The 24,444-nt window shown below is 40.2% G+C and overlaps 1 protein-coding gene across 2 annotated transcripts in view; it reads right to left on the bottom strand.

Moving 5' to 3' along the window:
* TOM1L1 (target of myb1 like 1 membrane trafficking protein) overlaps positions 1–24,444 on the bottom strand; it is a 572,142-nt gene that overhangs the window by 391,806 nt on the left and 155,892 nt on the right. The gene's annotated exons all lie outside the window — the stretch shown is intronic.

Raw genomic sequence — 24,444 nt, 5'->3', positions numbered from 1 at the left:
GGCATTTTCCCCCAGAGCATGAAAACCACAAAAGCAAAGGATGAAAACAAAAACTGCCACCTTCTAGTGTTCAAATATAAGTATGAAAACGATGTTCTTACTTCAAAGACAGTGTTAGGCCTCGTCTACGCTACACAGTTTTGTTGACAAACCTCAGCTTTTGTTGGCAAAACAGTGGAGGTGTACACACTGAAATGCTCCTCCCACCTATATAACTCCCCTCCTGTGCTGACATCATAAAACCATCTCAATGAGAGGCATAGGGCTTATGGCCGTGTAGTTAGGGTGATGCCGTGTCTGTGTAAACACTGTGTTCCTTGCAGCGGCTGTTAGCTGTCATCCTTGTCAAGAAAGCCGACTCATGGGCTGCTGCCAGGGCTCCGCTCCAAGCCGGGCTGCCACCCAGGCTCCTGGCTTGGACTGGTGCCCAGCTTCACCATTGTCCGGAGTGAGCCCTGTGCTCCCACAGCGTCCCAGCTCCCTGCTCCCCCTCGGGAGCACAGCAGTTGACTGGACTCCAGGTGCAGATCTCCCCCTCGGAGACAAGCTCCCCCTGCTCCCAGCTGGGAGGTTGAAGGCAAGAAAAGCCCCAAGGGGCAGCTGGGCTCCCGGTAGAGAGCTGCATGGAGCTAAGAGCCCTGGCTCTCAGTCCCCCACCCTGCCCCTCTTCAGTCGGGGGCAGCACTCCTAGTGAGGAGATACACCTCAGACAGGAGTGCAAAGTGGACATCAGCCACTGCAGTAATTAATGTGGCTGTAAGGCAACCTAACATAGATCAACTTATCTTTGTAGTGTAGACAGAGCCTTAAATGTCTGTTGCACCCCTCTTGAAAAGCACATGGGTTTAAGGGTTAGCAAAGGGAAAATATTTGTAGTGGATACATTTTGCCCCCTAGAGAAGAAGAATTTAATATCATTTGAATAACAAAAAAGAATAGAAGCAGCTATTTTTAATCTCAACATTTGTATCACGTTATTCAGTCATCTAAAGGTTTCTCTAAATAATGAATCACCAGGCTCTGGTTACACAGAAAACATTTCAACAGCCTGATTTGTTTGAAGAGATTTGATTCAGGCACTCAGTGTGGACTGCATTGTTTCCAGATTCTACAGCAATACGCCTGGTATAAATGTCTACAGCTAAGTAGGTAGGTTTGTTTTTTTAAGTTGATGCCTTTACATATAACAAATTTTTAAGGGGGTCTTCAAATATTTATTCCACTTTTTTTTGACTGGTAATCTAAAGTGATTATGACAATACTAAGTATAACTAAGATCATCAGAACTTAATGATTCCCCCCCAACCCCCCCCCCCCCACAATAGCCCAGACTTTAATTTGTTTGGGCCAGTAACTAAAGGTAAAGCCAATGCAAAAAAAGCTTGTGTGGACTGGGTTTGGGAGGGGGGGACACTGGGGCCATACTTTGAGGTGTTCTGAAACCATTCAGAATGGTTGAAAAAATATGAGACACCTCAGAGTAAAATAATGGAGTCTTGGAAGTTCCCTTTTCCGCAGGAAAAGTATTTTCCAACCAATACAGATATATTGTAATAGCCCGTAGGAGCACATCCATTAACTTCCAAATTGTTGCACTGGGACATAACCACATGACTACCATTGCATTTATTTATGGGTGCTTGACAAAATCCCCATGCCTCTGATTGTGGTTTCAGATTAATTCAACAAAAAAGAAAAACGTTATGGCAAAATTATATCACATAGGGACAGAGCTAGTTCTTGGTTAAGGAGATAAATTACATACCATCAAAAACGCCTACTTGATGAACAGGGTAGTGTGGCAAGACTGAACCAATGAAGTTTGCCAGCTCTACTGCTAGATAAGACAGAGGATGAGCAGAGCAGCAATATTACGGGGTAAAGGGGAGTTCTGCTTTTAAATTGTTATTCAGCCTTCCATGCCAATGTTGTCTTTCTTAATGTTAGTCTTAGCAGAAACTCAGCTGTCAGATCCAGAGGTACTGCTGAAGTAGTACCCTACAAAAGAGCAATAGGGACATTATGAAACCAATCCTCATGGCAAGTGACTTTTCTTTTTTTATGTTTGGAGATCTTTTTAGAGTCTTACAGAGACAGCTGAATTCAGACAAGCTTCTGTCGGGGGAATTTGACATTCACTGTTGGACAGCCAACAACTTTTATCCATCTGATGTTTCCAGAGGCTCTCTATTCTATTACATGTGCATGAGAAACGTCACTCAATCCTAAATTGCATAAGCATTTGCAGGCCCTGAGCCTTAATTAGTGTCATCACTGTAGTATGATATGACTAAGTTTAATACAGATACTGCCATAGCCCTGAAAAACAATAAGCAAAAGTCAGCTCCTTTTTGGTTCTTAGGCTTGTCTGAGCCCTGTCCAGAAAGGATGGGATGTGCAAAGGAGTGAGTTAGATGCTCAATCCTGGGGAATTTCAATGGAATCTAGATCCCTAACTTCCTTAGGCTCCTGTGAAAAATCCTAGCCAAGTACATATAATAAAACACTTGTGAGCTATATACTGTTTGAAATGGGGACTTAGCTTTTCTTCTCATGAACAAACAATCTGACTACAATGGAAGTCAAGGGTGCTATCATTTTCCAGGGTTGGGCCATATGACAACTACGGAAATGGACAACAGGATGTTATGTCCTCATTTCTTCATAAAATCTGCAATGCATCGGTTGCACATTTTTTTAAAAAGACTAGAAGATAAGCTCATAAATAATGCCATTGTTTAGAGGTATATTCTCGACATTTCAGCTCCTAGGTCTTTTTCAAGGGAGTGTTCTGGAGAATATTAAATAGCCAGTTGCATCTTAAATACTAATCTCCTAAGAGGAAAAAAAAAACATCAAATCAGCTGTTTATAGCATTGTTGTAAATTGGCACCTAGCAGCTGTTCAGTTCATTTGATCACACCAGGTTTTCTGCTTCCCCAGCACATCCATCCAGTCTGAAGTTGATTTAGTGCTTCATAAGAACTGATCTTATTTCCAGGCTCACTTTGATAGTGAGCACTCGGCAGTTTCTCCTTTTCTAAGGTAACCACTGGCCACACTCTATTGGGAGCCCTTATAATCTGTTGGTAATTGAAACGGGTTTATAACAATACGGATGTGCATGGATCTATTACCATGTCTCTTTCCAAAGAAGGTTGGTTCAATTTTCAAATTATATACCGGCCATTAAATCACAGATCTGAAATGCTGAATAATGCAAAACAATATGCTCCTGGTTTTCAGAGTCAATGACCACCTGTAGAACTGCATGGTATCTGTTTCAGTGATTGATTCACCGCCATTCTGAAAATCAGGCCAAGTGTGTGGTATTAGGCACACAAAATCAGAGGCTGCTTTTGTACATGTTGACTCTATGCATCAGCTTCCCCCATTCTGTAAAATGGGATAATACTAATAATCTAACTCAAGCAAGCATCAGTCTGGGATTCCCGTGGACATTTGGGAACTGCCCCCACTTATTCCTGGTCATTTGTGCTGTCACTTTTGAAGTATATTTGCATAAGGCTATTTTATAATCCAAGTCAGACACTCCAGCCTGTGAGCTGTAGTGCAGTAATTCACACCTGCTGCATTTAACAGCACTCGGTCTTCAGCCTCATTCTAACACTGCACAAGGTGTGAATTATTACACCATAACTCATGCCCAAGAGGGGCTTGCTGCTCACACATCAAGTTGCTATCTAAACACAGCAGTGGTCAGCCATGGTTTTGTATACAAGAGAAAATTTGTGCAAATGTATCACTGATAATGAGCATAGTTTTTAAAACACTATTGTACTTATTGTCAGTTTGAGGTTGCGTTTCTTAAACCTTGGCAAATATTAAATCTTTTGGATGCCATGTAGTTGCTTCAAGCTTCTAAGACTATTAGTTGTAGGCAGGAAAAACCAGGGGGGTAAACCAATACAGTGATCAATTCAACAGTCATTGAAAAACAAGAAGTAAAATAATCTTCCCAAGTGACGGAGGCCCCTATTCAAGAAAACACTTAAGCATGTGCATAACTTTAAACATATACTTAAGTTGTCCTGAAATCAGTGAGATCTAAGCAGATGCATAAGTGCTTTCTTGAATCAGGACCCAAGAGAGGAAAGTTGATATTTCAACACACTGGCCATTTTGATTTACTGTAAAATGTCTTCTGTTTTTTCAAGTCCTTGAAGTCACAACTTGGTATGAGAACACTGTCTTTCCATTCACTAATATGTCCCACCATACACTCTGCTGCAATATCACAACTGCTCTTCATCAGCACTGAATCAGAGAGGTGTGCCTTGATAGATATGGTAAATCCATTAGTATTCTAGTGTTCAGAGGTTCTATAATATGTCCGTGATGTTTACATCAGTGTATAAACCAAAAATTTTATAAAGGAAATTTCACAGCCAAATGCAAGACCAAGGTCATTGGGAGATTGCTTACCATAGACATTACTTATGGATAATTATTTATATCAGGGTAGTTTCTAAGCACCAGAGTCAGTGATCAGGACCACATTGTGCTGAGCTCTGTACAAAAATGTTTGAAAAGAGATATGCACATGCATCCGACGAAGTGGGTATTCACCCACGAAAGCTCATGCTCCAAAACATCTGTTAGTCTATAAGGTGCCACTTTGCTGCTTGAAAAGAGATAGGTCATCTCCAAGAAGTAGGCAGCCTGGGTTGCAACAGCACATAACAGGTAGATTAAAAGGATGCATGAGGAAGGAAGCTGTGTCTCATCTCCTGAGGAGGGTGGGAAGCTACGTCTCTTCTTCCATGTTTCATTTATCTACAAGTATAAGTTCTGCAAAGGATTCTCAGAGTACATGTCCTCAAAATAGTGCAATGGACTCACCACCACCTTAAACCCCAATACCTTCTTCAAACTCTCTCTAGTTGATTTGTCATCACTTCACTTCTTGATTCCTTTTCCTGTTTACATGTGATTGGAGCTATCAACGATTCTTCTTCGTTACAGTCCATGGCATGGGTTTGTAGCTCTTGGGGTTCCAGTCCTGTTTTCTTCCAACTTCTCTTGACAGACTCTTTCCATCATATCCTCGGTCTTCCATGTCTTTTCTTCCTGTCCTCTTCCTCCCACGCTTTCTTTGCTGGGTCGTTCTTCCTCTATTTTTATCACTTGTCCTGCCCACCTCAAACGTGTGCTCTCCAGCCATCTATGATTTGTCAATACAAATGTCTTTAAAAAAAATCATCACAAATGACAGGAGTAACATCCTCTGCAACCTTGTAGTCATCAGAGAGTACAAGTAATGCGCTACTGTGATGGCATAATATGCCATCTGTCAGAAGGAAACTCTTCACTATTACAGAATATAAACAGAGTCCCACATTTCTTTAGTTAGATGCAGTTTGTAGCTGCAAATAACAATCAGTATGACAGAAGAACTGAACGAAAAGCTGCATTTACAACACCAAACATTAATACAATCAATCCTTCATGCCAAAACCATGGTGATAAGATTAATCATGATAATGCTACTAATGATGATAATATTTTGCACTCATTATTTCATTGGAGCTGTGTGGATTCAGGGATCTGCCCCCATAATCTCCTTGCAGGAATGGAATCCTAGTTACCAGTCTCTGAAAATAGGCTTGATAATGGAAACAATTATTGATCATTAATTATAGCAGCACAGATGGGGGCTTCTGTATTAGAGGAAAGTGTGTCCTATATAGTATTCCACAGGGAAATGGAATCATTGCCAAACCCATAGATTTTTAATGCAGCTATGGCTTTCTGAGCAATTGAAAATCTTTTGTTCACCTTATGAAGTAATAAAAAAACAAAATAATTATCAGGACCATTATAAAAGAGAAGATAAAGATGAGTAAACCCACTGAAAGGAAAGTCACAGATTACAATGAGTTACAAAAATGAAAGCAATCTATTTTCTACTCAATGTTTTAATGAAGCACTATCTGTTTTTATTATTATGTATCTATGAGCAGAAAGTAGTATTTAAAATTAATGTTACTATCCAAAAGTCATAGAGAGTGGATGCTGCTAATTCAAACAATTTATTTGGGCCTAATTCATTTTGTGGTTAGAAATAGTATCATAATGTTTAATACACAGAAATCTTTTAATAATAAACTTTTCAATTACTGAATCTTTCTGATGAGCCTCAATTGGCTGAAAGTATAATCAGAGATGTACATATATACACTGTACAGGAGTTGTATAATACCAATTGTGAAGCTATGCAGTCAATTATGTTAAGTCTGAAAATCTCAAAGTGCTTTACAAACATTGCATGATCCTACACTGAGAACCGTGTGGGCAGAGGCTGTTTGAAGTCAGTGCCTGTCCAGAAGGCTACATAGACTCCTTGCAGTTATCAGCACAAGAATGGAGTCTAAGGGTATGTCTGCACTACAGTCCCAGGATGCAGTTTGCAGCTCATGCAAACATTCCTGAGCTAACTTTCTCTAGCTAACTCGGGTACTGGAGCAGTGAAGCCACGGCAGCATAGGTTGTATGAGCCTGCTAGGAGCTCTGTGATCATAATGATTGAGTCAAATGCTTTATGGACAGAATATGCAGCCCTTCAAAGTTTATCTAAACTTTACAAGGGCAATCAATCCTTATACTCCAGCGTGTAAACGAAGACTGCCTAAAATTAAGAAATTCCTCTCAAGGTGCATTATTATGCAAGTATATTACGGGACGTTCTCATCTGCATTAGAGATGAGGGACTTCCTGACATCTAGGATGCAGGGCTTATTTCAGACATACCTTGAATGGCTATCAAGTCAGCATTTGTGTGTTAGCTTTTCCTTTCAGTAATGGTTGAGCAGGTTGTTTTTTGCTGGCTATTATTCCACTCTGAAATATTATTTTGGAATAAACAGGACCAATAAACCACTGGGATTTGAACCCAGGATCTTTAGGGAGAGCAAGGAGATTCGAAATTTGCATCTTATGGGATGCAGGGTAGTCTGGAGAAATACTTTTGAGACTGGGAGTCAGAAGGTCCTGAGTTCTAATTTTGGCTTGCTGCCAACTGGCTGGGAGGCCTTGGGCAAGTCACTTTATCTTCCTGCCTTTGTTTGTCCATATGTAAAATAGAAATAATATTTATCTACATTCCAGAGACTTTGTAAAGATGAATTATTATAAAGTGGTACACTATATAAGTGCTAAGTATTAAAATGGTCTTATTTTAAGTACTGTCCACCATCAACATCCAGGACAATACAATACTTTTCTCTGGGAATGTACATTTTAAATGGACAATCCAACAGCTAAAAACCCATGAATGACTTGATATTTCTCTCATCTGGTGTAAAATTGGTAAAGTAAAAAGCAGCTTGGTCTCTCACACTTCATTAGTTTTCATGTCTGCCCCAAGACAGTGATCATCTTTAGTTTTCTCCAGAACTGACAAACACTGATGTACTAACACCTGTGCAGTTATAAGTCCAGCTCCTGCTTGTGGAAAACAAGATACCTATAAGCCTGTATGTCATCCTACAGAATCTGTTTCAGACAGCCTCTTTGGAAAACCCCCGTTTTTCACATCTGAACACATATGCAAAAATAAGTAGGGTCCAAATATTTAACTACAGTTTTCACTGTGCTGTACTCATCACTGTTTGTTCTCGGTGAGGGCTCATCTAATGAATCCTTCATCTCTTTCAGTTTATCACATTTGAGAGATATAAAAATCATAAACTCTCATTGTCGTCGGATATTCTTGTAGGTGAGGATCTGCATCGGCAGCACAAAAGCTAACTTGTGGTCAGTGCAGTGGTAATTTATTAGTGCGGAGATTAACCTTAACACGTGTCCAATAACATCATTCCCCCACAGGAGCCATTTATTTTAGTTCCATCACTCCCAAGTGCCATCACTTTTTTTGTATCCAGCAGCTCCTACAAAGCTAAGTCATGTCCCAGATTCTATTGGATGGAAACTGTCTCCACTTTAAGCTTTCAGTGGTACAGATTAAACACTCCTTGTCTAATACCATCATCCTAAGGGATTCTGGTGATTTCTTTGACTGAGTAAATTAGACCCCCCCCCCCAATGCACCAAGCCTTCTGTTATATCAGCAGAAGCTTGCAGTTTCTGTTCTCCTCCCTGACTGCCATTATGCTATTGCATCAGAGCTAGGAGTCCTACCAGCACCTACTAGCCTCTGATTAGTATAGGTAGAGCAGTGCTAAAGGCAGCTGTACCAACTTATCTCATGGACTGAGGGCAGGGCATCTTGCACTCAGGGCATGAACTCTGAGGCTTCATGTGGAATAAATGTAACATTGTGCCTACGTTCGCTACTGCCCTCTTGTGAATATAGTGTCACACCTGCTCACATTTTGTGCAAGTCACTCTCTAGTGGCTGCAGTTACCCCAACATCCTTCTCTTTTTTTTCAGCCAAGAAATACTCCCCGTGATGATATCTTAGTTTCTTGTTCTGCGGATATATTTCAGTACTGTCATCTGAAGTGCTTATGCCCAAATAAATTTGTTAGTCTCTAAGGTGCCACAAGGACTCCTCATTGTTTTTGCTGAGACAGACTAACATGGCTACCACTCTGAAACATCTCAAGTGCTGTTGATCTGGCACCTTTTGTTAGCTTGGAAACACATTTGACAAAACAAACAGTGCTCTGAATGTATTTCCTCCATAGAGGCTAAAGTTTTGTATCAGTTCTGTTAAGTTTAACAGTTTGTATACAATTCAAAACAGTGTTTCATGGTTACTCCAGTGTGTCATTGTGATATGTCCTGTGCACTTGGGTTTTGAGCACTGCTCATTTATCAGTGAAACTATCTTAGACATTATGACAAAGCACAGGTTTTCATCCTCGTTCTCCACTTCACTTGTTTTACAGGTCCAGAGAGGTAACACATATTATTGACAAAGGGCTAGATTCTGCTACCCCTACTCACTTTGAATAGTATTTTACTTTGAAACTAATCCTACTCAAGGGCCAGCCTGTGGACCATCCTTACACACACTGACGAGCAGTTAATTACACTAGTCCCATTGACATCAATGGGTAAGGCACCTAACTCCCATTGAAGATCAATAGGAGTTAGGCACCTAAATCACGTAGGCACTTTTATAAATTATACTAGGTACCTATCTTCATCTCTAGCCACCTCTGGCTCTCAAGCAGTCTCAAGACTTACTAAATCAATGGGTGTTGAAAGCGCATGGCTCCTTTTAGGATAAGTCCCTAAATTCCTGCATAACACCTTCAAAAGATGAGTCTGGGAGCTTAAAATGATAACTTTGCTAGACACTAAAAATCATGGACTCAGTAGAGACTCAAGTTTTATGGTTTATTACAACAATCTGTAACTCAGTAATCACCTCTCCTCCCTCCCTCCCCAGGACTGCAGAGGTGTAAACTACCCACTTCACCTTGACTGGTGTCTAACAATATGTACTAACTACCTATGCTGAACAATCTACTCCACCTTGTATTTAGCTTTGATATTCTGAGTCCATTTCCAAGACCTAAAGAAGAATTCTAAGTAAGTTCAAAAGCTTGTCTCTTTCACCAACAGAAGTTGGCCGAATAATAAAGATATTACCTCACCCACCTTCTCTCTTTAATATCCTGTGATCAACACAGCTACAACAACAGTGCAAACAGAAAATACTATTTCGTTTCCCTGTCTTGGCTATAAGCTAATTCCACTGGAGAGAATGTTAGATCCACAATAATGCTAGCATGTTCTCAATGATGCAGTAAATAACTCATTTCAGCTCCAAGAATCTGCCAACATAGATGTTTGAAAGTTTTCCAAATTATTCCTAACTGTTGTATATTGGACAATAAAAGAAATTGCTTTCTTGTGTCCTCCCCTCCCCCCCCCCCGGTTGTGTTTATGTATCTGCTTGCAAAATCATTTCATGCATAATGCAATGCAATAATCTGCAGCATGTAATGGCTGTACAGCCTTGCCCATGTGTAAATAGCCGTAGAACTCCATTACTCACAATGTAGCCTTCACATGCAATTGGAGTTTGACAAACATAAAACAATTGGAACAGACTGTAGAAACCAGTGTTTCCTCTGAGTGCCTTTTAGGAGACTCATCATCAAGTTACTCCTCAAAAATGCCAGGAGGAATAAATGGTTTCCTTAAGGTAAATTGCTGAGTGCTGCGATGATGCTCAGGTATGCTATTTTACATTTTCCTCAGTAAGAGATAATGTAATTTAACAATTCAGATGTCTTTTTTTTCAAACTGGCTTTAATGGAATCCCATTTATTTATTTTTATTGTTATTATTTTTAATCTGGCATGGTGTTTGTTACCTTTTGATTGCAATTCAAAATACAAATTGTTTTTCTTCCCCTCTGAAATTAGGCACCGTCTCATTCATTCATGCAGACAGCATAACTAAATTACCAGTCTGTTTTCTGAATGTTAAGCAAGTTGTCTTATTTTAGAAAATTTAAAACCACCACCACCACCAATAACATTGAACAGATGGAGCTGAGTCTTTTTTTATTTATATGATTGTAAATCAGGAGTAACGCCATTAAAGCCAGTGGATGTATACTGTTTTGACTGAGCTCAGAATCAAGCCCAGAGTATTTACATAAAATATTTTCTTCTATTTGTAGGCTTATGTTTCTAATGACTAATGAATAAGTATTGGTGGAAACAGTATATACCTATACATATATCTGTCTAGCTTGTCAAAGTTTGTATATGCCATGCAGAGGCAGCTCTTAGCTAGGGCACTGGTTCTATTACTCCAAGGTGTAATACCCATATCCCAAATATTCTTTCCTGTTAGCCTGTGCATCAGGGTGTGCTCCTTGACCCTGATCCAGAAGCACATGCTAAACATTAAGCACATGAGCAATTCCATTGAAGTCAATGGGATTACTCATGTGCTTAAAGCGAAGCATACATGTAAGTGCTTTGCTCGGTCAGGACCCCAATGAGGAGCAGGAAGAGGCTGGAGATTTATTATTTTCTTTTCCCGCTTAAACAACGTTCTCTCTCATCATTAGCATTGGTCCAAAATAATACTAATAATAATGGGAACATTTTTGGGAGAATTTATCCTGAATTGTTTTTTTCAAAATTTGAAATTTCAATTTTGAAAATGTTCAACCAATTAATTGAAAACGAGTGGGAAATGGGGGGGGGAAGAGAATTCATCAACATTTTCCTCCCCTTTTTAATTTTGAATAACAAAATGTTGTCAATTTGAAATATTTCATCCACGTACTACTCATAGCCACTACCAAACAAACATCTGGTAAGTGCATTTACTGAAAATGTTTGTACCTGAAAGCTATACCAACAGTCCGGCAGCCTTGTCATTCAACCCCTCCTGCAGGAATTCACCCTACAGGGGATAACGTACAAGAAGGTTTGAGGACTGTGGTAGTATAATAGTTTAACTAGCAGAAGGTGAGTGTTGACATGCAGATGCTGTAAAGAACTCTGGATATATCCTTCTCCAGGGCACTTGTCCATTTGGTACAGTCATGGCTATTGGAAAATAAAACATATTGCTCTTAAGCAGTATTTGTATGAACTGCAAGGATACATAATCTCGGGCAAAGGTGGAAACTCCATCAGAGCCAGGTATGTAACCCCAACTTGTCCCTTCAGTATGGTAGCAGATTTTCAACAGGGAGCTCTCAGGATTCCCAACCAACCGTCTTCAGCAACTCCCTAATGGCAATGTGGATATGTTTGGTTAGGCAGCAGAAAAAAGCCAGTACACTTTACTGCAAATACCATTATGTAATCAGGGTGGGGAATGGCTGTGGTAGTTGGCATGAGGGGAGAAGGAGAGAAAATATAGAGGGAGATTGATGAAAAGGGGGAATTTAATATGCCAACATTGTGTCTTGTAAAGTTTTTTTTTAAAGTCCCAGTTCAGCAAAGCATTTGCAGTTAAGCACATGCTTAAGTGTTTTGCTGAATCCTGTTTTGCTTATGTGAGGTATTATCCTCTACCAGGTAGCAGTGAGGAGAGGCATCACAAGGTAGCCTTCCAGTAAAAGGATCTTTAGTAAGTGACAAATAAAGGATTAACTGCCTCGAGCATTAGCCCCTCTCCTTCAGTATTTATAGCTTTTCAAGTTATTAGCTTTTTAATTAACACTGAAAGATCTCAAAGTACCTAATCGTATAGTAGAGTAATTATATTAACAAATTATAGACATGAAAATTAAAATTTGGTTTCTCTAATATTCTATTTAAGAATCTGCAAATAGAGTTAAAGTTTTGCTAATAAATGCCTCAGCTGTTATGTTTCTAAATAGAATGAGAAAATGTACATTTATAGTGTTCATTTAAGTGCTGCTGCATTCATCTGGGATTACATAGTTAAAGCAGACTGTACACCAAGGTTTTAGAAACAGAACATCATGCCTTTATTAAACTCACTCCAATAATAATATTTTACTTAATTATTTAATACCTAGATGTTAAGGCTGTACTTTGTGCAAAGACTTTGAATACAAAGAGCCCATGTTTATCTCCTCCTCTCCCTGCACATGTGCGCTCTCTCTCTTTCTTGGAAGCAAATATCAAGATTACTCAATCTGTATCCAAATATCAGAAATATACAAAATTGGGAATGCAGATCTTACCTCCATCCTACCAAATAAATGATTTTGTTATAAAAAGGACAATGATCAATTTTCTCTATGTCCACTGAGGGTAGGACAAGAAATATTTGGCTTAGTTTGCAAGGAAAGATGACTTACATTAGGTATTAGGAATAACATTCTAACGATAAGGATAGATAAGCACTGTAACAGGTTATATAGGGAGGTTGTGGAATTCCCATCACTGGCAGTTTTTAAGAGCAGATTCTGCTCTATTTTATACTATGCTCATCACTGTAGTATCTGAGCAGCTTTCAATAGCACATTAGGCAACTTGACTACACATCTGTCATGTAGTGTGTTCTCTCATCCTATGGAGTGGTGTGTCTTGTTTTGGTATGGGTGAGGGTGGCTTGTGTGTGTGTGTGTGTGTTCAATATACCTGTTAAGTGTTTATATTAGAGAAGGCAAGGTCAAAGAAGTGCACCTTGCATTTGGAGGGGAAAATGGTGAGGTTTGTGATAGTCTTAGTTCCTGGGGAGAGGAAGGAGCGTTCATTCCAGAATCTCAGACCATCCCCAGAGAAGATTCTGTCTCCTACACAGATGAGCCTTACTCTTATTATTGAGAGTTCCATTGTCCCAGAAGAATGAATTTATTGACCATCATCTTTGTTCCAGTGTTTTAAATAGTCTTTTAGGAATTCTGGACCCAGCCCATGGAGCACTTTGAAGATAATGACCTTGAACTTGATTCAAAATTCTGTGGGATGCCAGTGCAGCCAGTAGAGGACAGGTGTGATGTGCTTTCGTTAGCCAGTGTTACTGAGGAGACAGGCTGCAGCCTTTTGTACTAGTTGGAGTTTGCGGAATACTGAAGGTTTCACCCCCAGGTATATTTCATTGCTGTAATCCAGCCAAAAAGAGATGAAGGCATGAATAAATGAGGCCAGGTTTTCATCTACCAGGATCGGACAGAGTATCCTAGCCATGATTCTATGATTACTTGCCACCACTGTGATGTGAGAGCTCCACCTTTTTTTTCCTTTTGTTTTTCAGTCATAAGTCATGTTTTCAAGATCTTTAATACTTTATGTTGTTCTCCTTTGGACTTATCCAGTTTGTTCACATCTTTCCCAAAGCGTTGTGCCCCGAACTCGACACAGTACTCCAGTTGAGGCCTTATCCGTGCTGAGTAGGGTGGAAAAATTACATCTGCCTTCCTTACAACATCCCTGCTAATACATCCCAGAATGTTGTTTGCTTTTTTTGTAACAGTATTAACATTTTGGCTCATAGTTTGTGATCCACTATAATGCCCAGATCCTTTTCTGCAGTACTCCTACATAGGCAGTCATTTCCCATTTTGCATTTGTGCAGTTGATTGTTCCTTCCTAAGTGCAGTACTTTACATTTGTCCTTAATGAATTTAATCCAATTCATTTCAGACCACTTCTCCAGTGTGTCAAGATCATTTTGACTTCTAAGATCTAAAGATCTTGCAACCCCTCCCAGCTTGGTATTCTTCACAAACTTTATAGGTATACTCTCAATGCTATTATACAAATCATCTATTAAGATATTGAATAGAACTGGATCCAGGACAGATCCCTATGGGACCCCACTTGATATGCCCATCCAACTTGACTGTGAACCATTGACAACTACTCCGAGTACAGTTTTCCAACCAGTTGTGCAACCACCTTCTGTTAGGTTCATCTAGGCTATATTTCCCTAGTTTGCTTATGAGAAGGTCATGTGAGATCATAACAGAAGCCACACTAAAGCCAAGATGTATCACATCGACTGCTACCTACTGCTTCCTCCCTATTTACAAGAATTGTTGCCCTGTCAAAGAAGGATATTAGTTTGGTTTGACATGATTTGTTCTTGACAAATCTATGTGAATTGTTACTTATCACCTTATCTTCTAGGTGCTCACAAATGTTTTGATTATTTGCTCCATTTTCTTTCCGGAAGAAATAGAAGTTAACCTGACTGGTCTATAATTCCCTGGGTTGTCCATGTTCTTGTCCTGCACAGGTTCTCAGAGATAATCACTAATGGCTCATGGATCTCTTCAGCCAGTTCCTTAAGTATTCTAGGATGTATTTTGTCAGGCCCTGCTGAATTAAAGACATCTCACGTGTCTAAGTAATTCTTAACGTGTTCTTTCCCTATTTTAGCCTCAGATCCTACCCCATTTACACTGATGTTCGCTATCCAGTCATCATACAATCACTGCTAACCTTTTTGATGAAAAGTGAAGAAAAAAAAGCATTTAACAGTTCAGCCATTGCTGTGTTTTCTGATATTATTTTTCCCGCCTCACTGAGTAGTAGGCCTACTTTGTCCTTGGTCTTCCTCTTGCTTTCAATGTATTTCTAAATGATTTCTTGTTACCTTTTATGTCCTGAGCTAGGCTAATCTCATTTTGTGCCTTGGCCTTTCTAATTTTTGTCCCTACATGTGTGTGTTGTTTATTTTTTAAATTCATCCTTCATAATTTGACCTAATTTCCAATTTTTGTATGACTTTTTTTTTGAGTTTCATGTCATTGAAGATCTCCGGATTAAGCTAGGCTCGTCTCTTACCATACTTCCTGTCTTTCCTATGCACTGGGATAGTTTGATTTTATGCTCTTAATAATGATCTTTAATAGTGCCTCTTTAAAAAACTGCCAACTCTCCTGATCTCTCTTTTCCCTTAGACGCTATTTTTGCCAGGAGTGACACACATTATTCATATGATGCTCTTTTACAAGCCAGGAAGGGTTGGATTCACAAGTCATGGGTCAGGACTCTTTTAGGATGTCCAGAACTTCTTGAGTGAATGAATTGAACTCTGGGAATGCAGGTAGGCTGTTTGGTAGATACAGGCAGAGCTAGTCCATGCTGTTTGAGAAGACTTCCCACATGTGCGTGATCCGTTCAATGAAGCAGAATGCTCTGACTCAGACCATGCAGCGGTGAGAAGGAACTGGAGATGCCAGCAGCCTGCCGTGCCCTTTATCACCTCAGGCAAAACCAGAAGGTGGTGCAGGATGTACACACAGACCACCGAACAGTACTACTTTCAAAGCTCTGGCTCCCGGTACATGCACATAACCCTCAGTGGAATACAATAGGGACCATCCCTCAAAGAAGAATGATAGTTTTTCACAGCACTTGGTGTTTGGCTGTGATGCTGGTTGTAGGCACTCAAGATTGATGAAGCATTTTATCACCCTGGATGGCTAGGTGGTTAAGGCACTACATTGCAACCCTAAAGGTCTTGGATTCAAGTTTCGCAGCAGTCACATGGAGCCAAACTCATTGGTCTGTTGTTGTGGTAAAGCACATATCTAACAAGTGAGTATAAAGTCAGCTCTGTTTAGATGTAGGGTGCAAAGCCCATGTTGATGACTACCTTGCTGTCAAAGTCTACCAACATGCTAGTGGTGGATGACAGTTATGAGTTGTCTTGTACAGGAATATTTTCTCTCTACCATGTGGAACATAGGGGCTTCACCACTGCCTTTCGTCTTTGCCAGTCTCCTGCTGCAGTCTTAGCTTCTTCCCATATCATTTTGATAGCTTTCCGTTCTGCTTCTATTCTGTGTTTCCACTTTATCCTTGGTCTACCTCGGTGGCTCTTGCCTTGGGACCTCCACTCCAATGCCTGTGACCTCACGTTATCTGGATCTTTCCCTCATGTATGTCCTAGCCATCTCAATTTTTGTTCTGTAATTTCCTGTCCTATCAGTTTCTGTTTCATCCTCCTCCATAGTTTGTTATTTGCAGGGGAGAAGGGAGGTGGTTTCTGACCATCTGATATTGAGGCAACTGTTTTTAAAAACTTGGAGTTTAATTAGTAAGAGATTACTATCTAAATAGGTCTATTTTTAAAGATGACTTGCAAAGTAAAATAAAAATTGGATTTTTTTAAAAAATAAATATTCTTTAAGATGTACAAAGATGTACTAAAAGGGTATTTTAAGATTTTTTTTCCCCTTCTGATTTACTTAGCGATATAATTCTTGTTTTGCCTAGGTTAGCTAGAGATATCTTTGGAAGCCCACCAATGTTGGCTGTAAATTTTCTCAATCCTTAATTGAAGGGTGTCTGTAACAATCTTTAACTAACTTTAACAACAAGGAGTCCAGTGGCACCTTAAAGACTAATAGATTTATTTGGGCATAAGCTTTCTTGGATAAAAACCCCACTCCTTGTTGTTTTTGTCGATACAGACTAACACAGCTATGCCCTGATCTTTAGCTAACTTTGTTTTTCTCCAAAGTGCTTTTCTGGTGGTTGAGTTAAATAAGTGTTCACAAAAAAACAGATAAACATCAAAAAGGGTTTCTGATCTCACAGTCCTACCAGTTCGCCAATCATCACTGAGAATCCATTTCCTCTAATATGATTGTTTGATTATGTGAGAAAAGGAAATAACTCCAGTATCTCCATAGAAGTCCAGACACTTTAAAGCCTTAGACTGGTTAACTATTTGCAGTCAGGACTTGACAGCTGTGCCTCTAAAACTGGACTATCTATCTACCTGAGGTGTTTATCTGGCCCCATCATCATAGTACTTGAACACCTCCCAACCTCCCCCACAATACCTCTGAGCGCAGGGAAAGTCTATTATTCCCAATTTACAGATGAGGCATGAAGGTGCACAGAGATACTAAGCCCTGGTCTACACTACAAGTCACACAAAAAGCCTGTGTGTGGAATTGAGCCCAGGGAATTAAGCCCAGGCCTTAGGATAGCACTCTAATCACTAGGCCATCCTGCCTCACTGAAAGAAAATCATAATCATAAAAGGCCCTGATCCAAAGCCCATTGAAATCGCTAGAGAGATTTCAATTGGCTTCTGTGGATTTTAGATCAGGCTCATAATGTATTTCTCATTATTTTTTCTGGCTCTTCTTTTTTTCCCAATTGCTTCATATATCATCCTTCATATATCATTTTTTTGTAACTGAGACACTAATAATATGAGCCCTAATGTCTTGTGTAAAGAATTTGCTCTCTCCCAGGATAATTAGGTATTCAGTTCTTTCAGATAAAATTATGCCTAGTTAGTCTCAAACACTTATCCGCTTGGCCAGAGCCTCAGATAAAGAAACCCTATATCTAATATTCTCTCTACAATTCTGTAAATTTTGGTCAAGCGGTGATGTTAGCTTTTTTTTATACTGCCTGTTGGTAAGAAGGAATATCATTTGGATGACCTCCTCATACCACTTCAATTGCATCACTCTTGTCATTGTCCTATATAAAGTCCTATGAATATATTGATATCTAAAGATATATGAGGGAGGAAGTCATTATTTTGAAAGTAGGAAGTTATTTTTCAAATTAGAAAATGTAACAGTGTCTCATATCGACAAGTTTAAGATTAATTTCCTGGAGGGCATGATTAGTGTTGATCAGTTAGATTTTTCAGCTCTTCCTTTAGGGATTTGGACTTTTTGTGTGTAGGTGTGTTTGGAAATTACCTAGTATCCACTGAGGTCCTTGTTTTTGTGATGTAGACACCTGCCCACTAGAAATTAGACAGAGACCATCTGCATATTTTAGGAAGAACACTGATTGCAATACGGTGACATTTGAGTGTGTGTAGCTCTTGACAAACAAAACAGTGGATCTCACTCAACACAGGATGGTCAATTTCTATCTTGAAGTGTTTCCACTGATGCCGAACAGCTGTTATGTATAGGAGGACTTCAGTCAATACAAGCCAGGACCAGATTTATGCCACTGACCTTGAGATGAAAGTCTTTGTATGCAGTCCCTGGAGTCATCCAGCCAGTAGACAGGGATGTTTTATAACTTCATCTCTGTTTTAATGTCCTTCATTTAAGATGCATCAACACCCCACTCTGAAAGTATGGCTATACATGAACATGAAATATAGCCGGCAAGAAGAACATAACATTTGGAACTTTAGAACAGTAGTTTTCCCTCAGATACAGCATTGCCTCCCTTTGAAATAACGAACTGGCCACCACTGATGGAGGCAGGATAAGATTTGTTACATCTATCCAGTATGGTGAATCTGGTATTTCCTAATTAGGTGGGAATTATTTTTGGTCTAGTATCACACTCCAGTCACTCTAAATACAATGGAACCTGGGGAGTTCCCAGCTGTCCTGCAGGAATTTAGTATCCTTTTACAGGGACTCATTTGTGGTCCATGGAATTCACCCTGAGGGACACGATGGATTTTCAGGCTCTAAAACTGTCCCATAGAGCATAATGGAAGTTCTACACCGTGGCTAGTGTTATGCAAATTGCAGTATCAGTCACCATGGAACAAAGCAACAGATTGCAACCCTCTTTGCTCCCGCTACCCCAGCAGAATCTCTCTCTCCTCACCTGCCCACCTTCATGGGGCTACTCCCATGGGATAGCCTGTGATCTTGGATTTGTCCCCAAAAGCAAAATTTGTCCCTTCGTTGTGCTGTTCTGACTCAATGAACACACTCCCCCTTTGGAAGCCAGAAACTTTGTGTCAGAATCATACAATAAGGAACTTTATTTTTAAAGAATGAAACTGACCATTCAGCAAATGCGGTAGAAAGTCAAGATAAGACCAACACAGCACCGAATTCTGGCTCAACAGCCCATTTGAGCTCAACCACATGGCCAACAGATGGCTGGTATGGGTCTTGGATTCTTTCCCCACTTCTCACAACCTGCACATACTTGTAGCTGCTTTAACTGTTGTGCCTAAATGAAAAGTCTCAGTTGTGAGCTTTAAACATTCGCTGTGAATCCTTTTAAAGGAAATATGAGGGAGGGAAAGAATTAAAGAAACAGTCTGTCTTTTCTGATCTGCATTCCCACGCACCCACCCACTGCCCTGCCCTTTTATCCTCCCTTTCGTCTTTTGAAAAGTTTCATTAACAAGCATCTTCAAAAAGATGAACGAACACAGGATTGTTGCCTGATTTTAAGGCAGTTCTACTGCTGGCCCAGCATTCCACAGCAAAGGAACTGCAACAAGATCTGGGCTTGTGTACAGTGCATGGAGGGTGACTGTTGCAAAGATGTTTTATTTATTTTTTTAAATCAAGAGTCAAAAAGATAACTTCTCTGCAAAATTCTCTTTGATGGCCAAGAGGAGGCTGCAAATGTATGCAGGCAGGTGTCTTCCTATTGTTAAACTCCCAAATGATGTATGATCATTTCCAGAAATAACTGAGCCCCCGGTTCCTCTGTTGCGAACTCTGGGAGATCCACAAGGACCTGATACCTCTAAATTCACTGTATCCACTGTAAATCCGTTAAAATACGTAGTGCAGCTACACCTTGGGAGTTAAGTGGAGTTAAGAAATAGAGTTCCTAACTGTCTTAGCCAGTGAATTTTTTTTTCTTTTCATCCTCTTCTCTTTTCTTAGGTTGAAAAAAGCCCAAATGAGTAGCTGTATCCATTTCTATTAGCAACTGATACCAAGCTCTCAACAGCATCCTGAGTTTTGTTGTGCATCACTGTACTCTGCAGAGTGATTTCCCATCCTGGAAGCATATTGTAGCTTTATTTTCAGTCACCCTCATAAGCTAAGAACTGACACCACTTCAGGGATAGGAGTGAGTAGAAAGAAAGAACTAATCAAGAAGCAATAAAAATCAGTATAGACACATGCAGGGCCAGATCGTTAGTGCAAGTCGGCATAGTTCCATGGAAATGCACTAATTTATAGCAGCTGCGGATCTGGCCTACAGAACCTTCAAATGTTTTATTCTTTTTGTCAACACTGATGTGTTCCACGGAATCTAATGTTGGAAATGCTCATGTCATAGAATATCAGGGTTGGAAGGGACCTCAGGAGGTCATCTAGTCCAACCCCCTGCTCAAAGCAGGACCAATCCCCAGATAGATTTTTGCCCCAGATCCCTAAATGGCCCCCCCACGGATTGAACTCACAACCCTGGGTTTAGCAGGCCAAAGCTCAAACCATGTCTGTCAGTGTCTGCCTAACTTATACATTGATCAGGTGCTAGTCAGCTTAGTATCTAGGCACTGAGCAGGAAGGATCTGTTGAAAGACCAGTATTAACTTATCAGCTTTTTAAATGACCTCCCCACTTGTGGCTGGAGGACACTTTCAAAGCAATGGCGCACAAGTGGATATTGCAAAGATACAACCTATTTATCCTTAATCTTTTTTTAAAAAAGTAGCACACTACCTTTCCGAAGTACTGCTGCTGTTTAACATTTGGATTAACATCTGCCACACCTCAGTGAAATCATAAATATTTAGAAGAACTTAGGCTGTTATATATGGAGAACATTGCTCTAAATTATTCTTGTCTGCACTATGATCAGTAGATCAATCAAATCTCTACCAAAACCAAGCATATTTTCTTTTTCTTTTTTTTTTTTTTTGGAAACAGCAATACTGCTACCTGCTTCCCTTTCCAAATATGGGGCGCATACATATTATGTAGCAAATCCTGTTTGGACTACAACCTGCCTGACCTTTTAAATCTGCTCTTTTTCTAATTTACTGCTTCTTAAATTTCAGAAATTAAAATATTCCTTCTTGTTGAGAAAATGCCTTTTTTGCAAAGCATGTTCAGAGAATTTACATTTTCCCTGACTTTATCAAAAGGTGAAATACTTAACATTTCATTCACTTAATGCCTAGCTATGAAATTTACTTGCAGCAGAAAATAAAATAAAATAACTCTTGAACCTTCTGAGTCACTTGTTTGGACTGACCCCACTTTGGTAGAGAACAGCAATCATTACTGTCTGCCAGTTATTTGATGGCCTTTGTGGAATGACTTGGTGGTCACAGTGTGGGTGAAATGAATTGGCGGTTCACTGAGTTTAAAATGTTCATAGTACAGTGTTTAAAACATTCCACAGCCTTCCGGTCTGACCTTGGGCAGGTCATTTAGGCCCAGATTTTTAAAGATATTTAGGTGTTGCTATACTCAGTGTTGCAATGCCTTACTGAATTAGTAGCCGGAGACTCATTTTCAAAAGGGATTTAGGCACTCAGAGCCAAAATTTCATTCTAGCTGCCTAAATCCCTTTTGAAAATGAGACTTTTTATACTCAGCAGCTGACCTCCCAGTGATCTGCCACGCACCATCTATCCATCTCCTTACAGGTTGTCCCCTGCTCCGCTGACCCACCACCATTCTTTTCGGAACTGTCTCGAGCTTATTTGCATCTCTCTGCCTAATGGGACCTAAGTACATAAATTTGCACCTCTTGATTACTCATGATGAGCAACATTTATTTATGTGAGTCAATAGGAATGCTGATAAGAGGAAGGCTAGGAGAGTCGGGTCCTGTCCAAATCGGGAAGGAGAACTGTATCCCAAAATCAACAATGCTCTGTAAGGTACTCAGTGGAATTTCCGTGGTAGTTTTGTGCAAACAGACTCAAACTCACAAGAGAAGAATATGTTACCCTGCCAATTAAGTAGCCACTTATCACCAGGAGTTGAATCTTTCTCCCTTGTTTTAGGCCTCTGGGTGCTACTGACATACAAATAATAAAAGGCAAAGGGGCTAAGGTGAGACAGAACAAACAAAAAAGAGATAATGCAGGCACATGATTCTCTGAATTAATAATATCAAGCTAAGAAATAACTAAAATGTTACAGTTGGTGCCAGAAAGAAGGGAACACTTTAATTACATACATATCTTATCATTTGTCCCCAAGTTCTGAGGGATCAGCCGGCGAGTGTCTGATGAATGGATCTTTTATTAATTTCTGAACAGCTAAAATCTGAGGATGTATTGGATTTGAAGCTCGCATCTGATACACAGAAATCAAACTGACTTACACATAATAAGGGAGCATAGCTGCCTGTTGTCGTACCCTGCGAACGCAATAAAAGGAAATGAAGGATATATGCTATTGATGTGAAAAAGTAAACCATGTAATTACATGGCATGATCCTTGAAGTAACCAAAGCTTTATGGCTGGTTAAAAAGAAGGCACATTTCTGAGATGCAAAGCAAGCAGTCAGAAATTTCTGATGCTATTAATTCCCCGCTACTAAAGGAAAGGCATTGCAGTGATGGTTAGCTCATAACTCAGAAGTTTCTTCTGACTCTACAGTTTCTGAAAAGTTAAGCCACAAGGTTAACAGGCCCACAATTTATTCTCCCTTAACAATATTATTTTTAAAACTGACCTGATTGTGAAAAATCCATCAATTCCTCCCAAAATAAAGGCTGCAGTTTGGAAACCATCCAGCTGCTTAACCGGACAACCTGCCAAGAGCAATCATGGATGTCTGGGTTTCTTCACCATCGTGGGTGTGCTTGTGCACATGACTGAGCATGTATATCATGTGACCTCTCCACATGTTGCCTCTGTTCCAATAAGAATGAGATGGCGGGATATTGAAATATAAAAGCACCCTCCTTTCTGAAGCAATTAAGCGCAGCGGCACCGTACTTTTAACCCATGTTGACGTGTCCATATTCGGGTACGTCTACCCTTCAAGTTGGGGGTGAATGATCAAGCTAGTATGATAACAAAGTGTAGATGCAGTGGCGCAAGTGGCAACTGGGGCTAGCCACCCTGAGCATGGGGCTAGCATCTCAGATGGGTATGTACTTGGGGCGGCTACCCCCTCCCACTGCTTGTGCCACTTCAGCTATACTCTATTTGTAGCTTGATCGCCGCTAATATGAATATATCTCCTTGAGTTGGGAATCACAATACACCTCAAAGTATAGACATACCCTGAGAATCCTAGGGTATGTGTTCACTGCAGAGTTAACACAGGCTGAGGTTTTGCTCCGGCTCCCACTCTCCCATCCACTCTCACGAACCTCTGGGCCAGGTTTGGTGATGCTTTCAACCCAGGCTAGCTGGCTCACCTGTAGCTGTAAGCTAAAGCTTGGGTGTGTCTTTCACTGAGACAGGTAACCCATCCACTTTGCAGTGAGGATACAGGCTAATCCATTCGAGTGCGGAGCCATTGAGAGAAATTTGGGGCACCTTCATGTTTGCTGCGGCCCTGCCCCCCCTCCCATTTCATCCCAGTTACAGATGTTTTGGGGGCCCTGGTACGACTGTTCACTTTCCTGCCCTCTTGTCAGCTGTGAGTGCAGATAATCTGCCATGCCTTCCCATAATTCGCCTGTCTGCCCAGAAGGACAGACAAGTTCAAAAGAACCAAAGAGCAGTTTACTGCATTATGGAGAATCATGGGATATGACCTCAGAAGTCCTAGAGAGACACAAGACTTAGTGCAGCACCAGTGAGGAAACAAGGCTTTGCAATGTGGCAGTTTACACCTGGCAAGGTTAACCCTGGCGGATCACCCAAGTTAACTCTGCAGTGAAGACACCCCCCTAAAGAAGATAAGACAGTTGTAGTATTGACCCATCTTAGCTGGTCAAGGTAAACCCTTGTGAAACTCTCCTAGTGAAAGAACAGCCTGTCAGAGAACGGATGCTAGTATATTTCATTGGCCTGTCTGCTACTAAGAATAGAGCAGACAAGGAAAATGCTGGGAAAGAATTTTATATATGTTCATACTCATGAGTTCACCCAGAGTAAGAAAAAAATTAAGTCTTAGGAAAAATTCCTGTGCGACAAATAAGAGATGTGAGGGGGAAAATGTATTGTTTTTATTGATTACTGATAAAATGTTCACTGAAATTATAAACTCATCAGGAATTAACAGGACTCCTCCATGTTTCTATTATTAAAAATGATAGGCCTGGTTCTCCTTGCACTTCAGATAGTTCTGGACAACATGGGGGTAAAAGAGCAGTACACCCTTTGCACAGGTATAAATGGTATCACTGGACAATGAAAAATCAGGCCCTGAATTCAGAGCGTGAGCTGGTCTAAATCGATCACCTCATAGTGCTAGAGGGTTCCTTTTCTGTCA

The sequence above is a fragment of the Mauremys reevesii genome, linkage group 15, assembly GCF_016161935.1.
Source record: "Mauremys reevesii isolate NIE-2019 linkage group 15, ASM1616193v1, whole genome shotgun sequence".
Lineage (NCBI taxonomy): Eukaryota > Metazoa > Chordata > Testudines > Geoemydidae > Mauremys > Mauremys reevesii.
The sequence above is the reverse complement of the archived record's forward strand: the minus strand, read 5'-3'. Positions and strand labels throughout refer to the sequence as shown.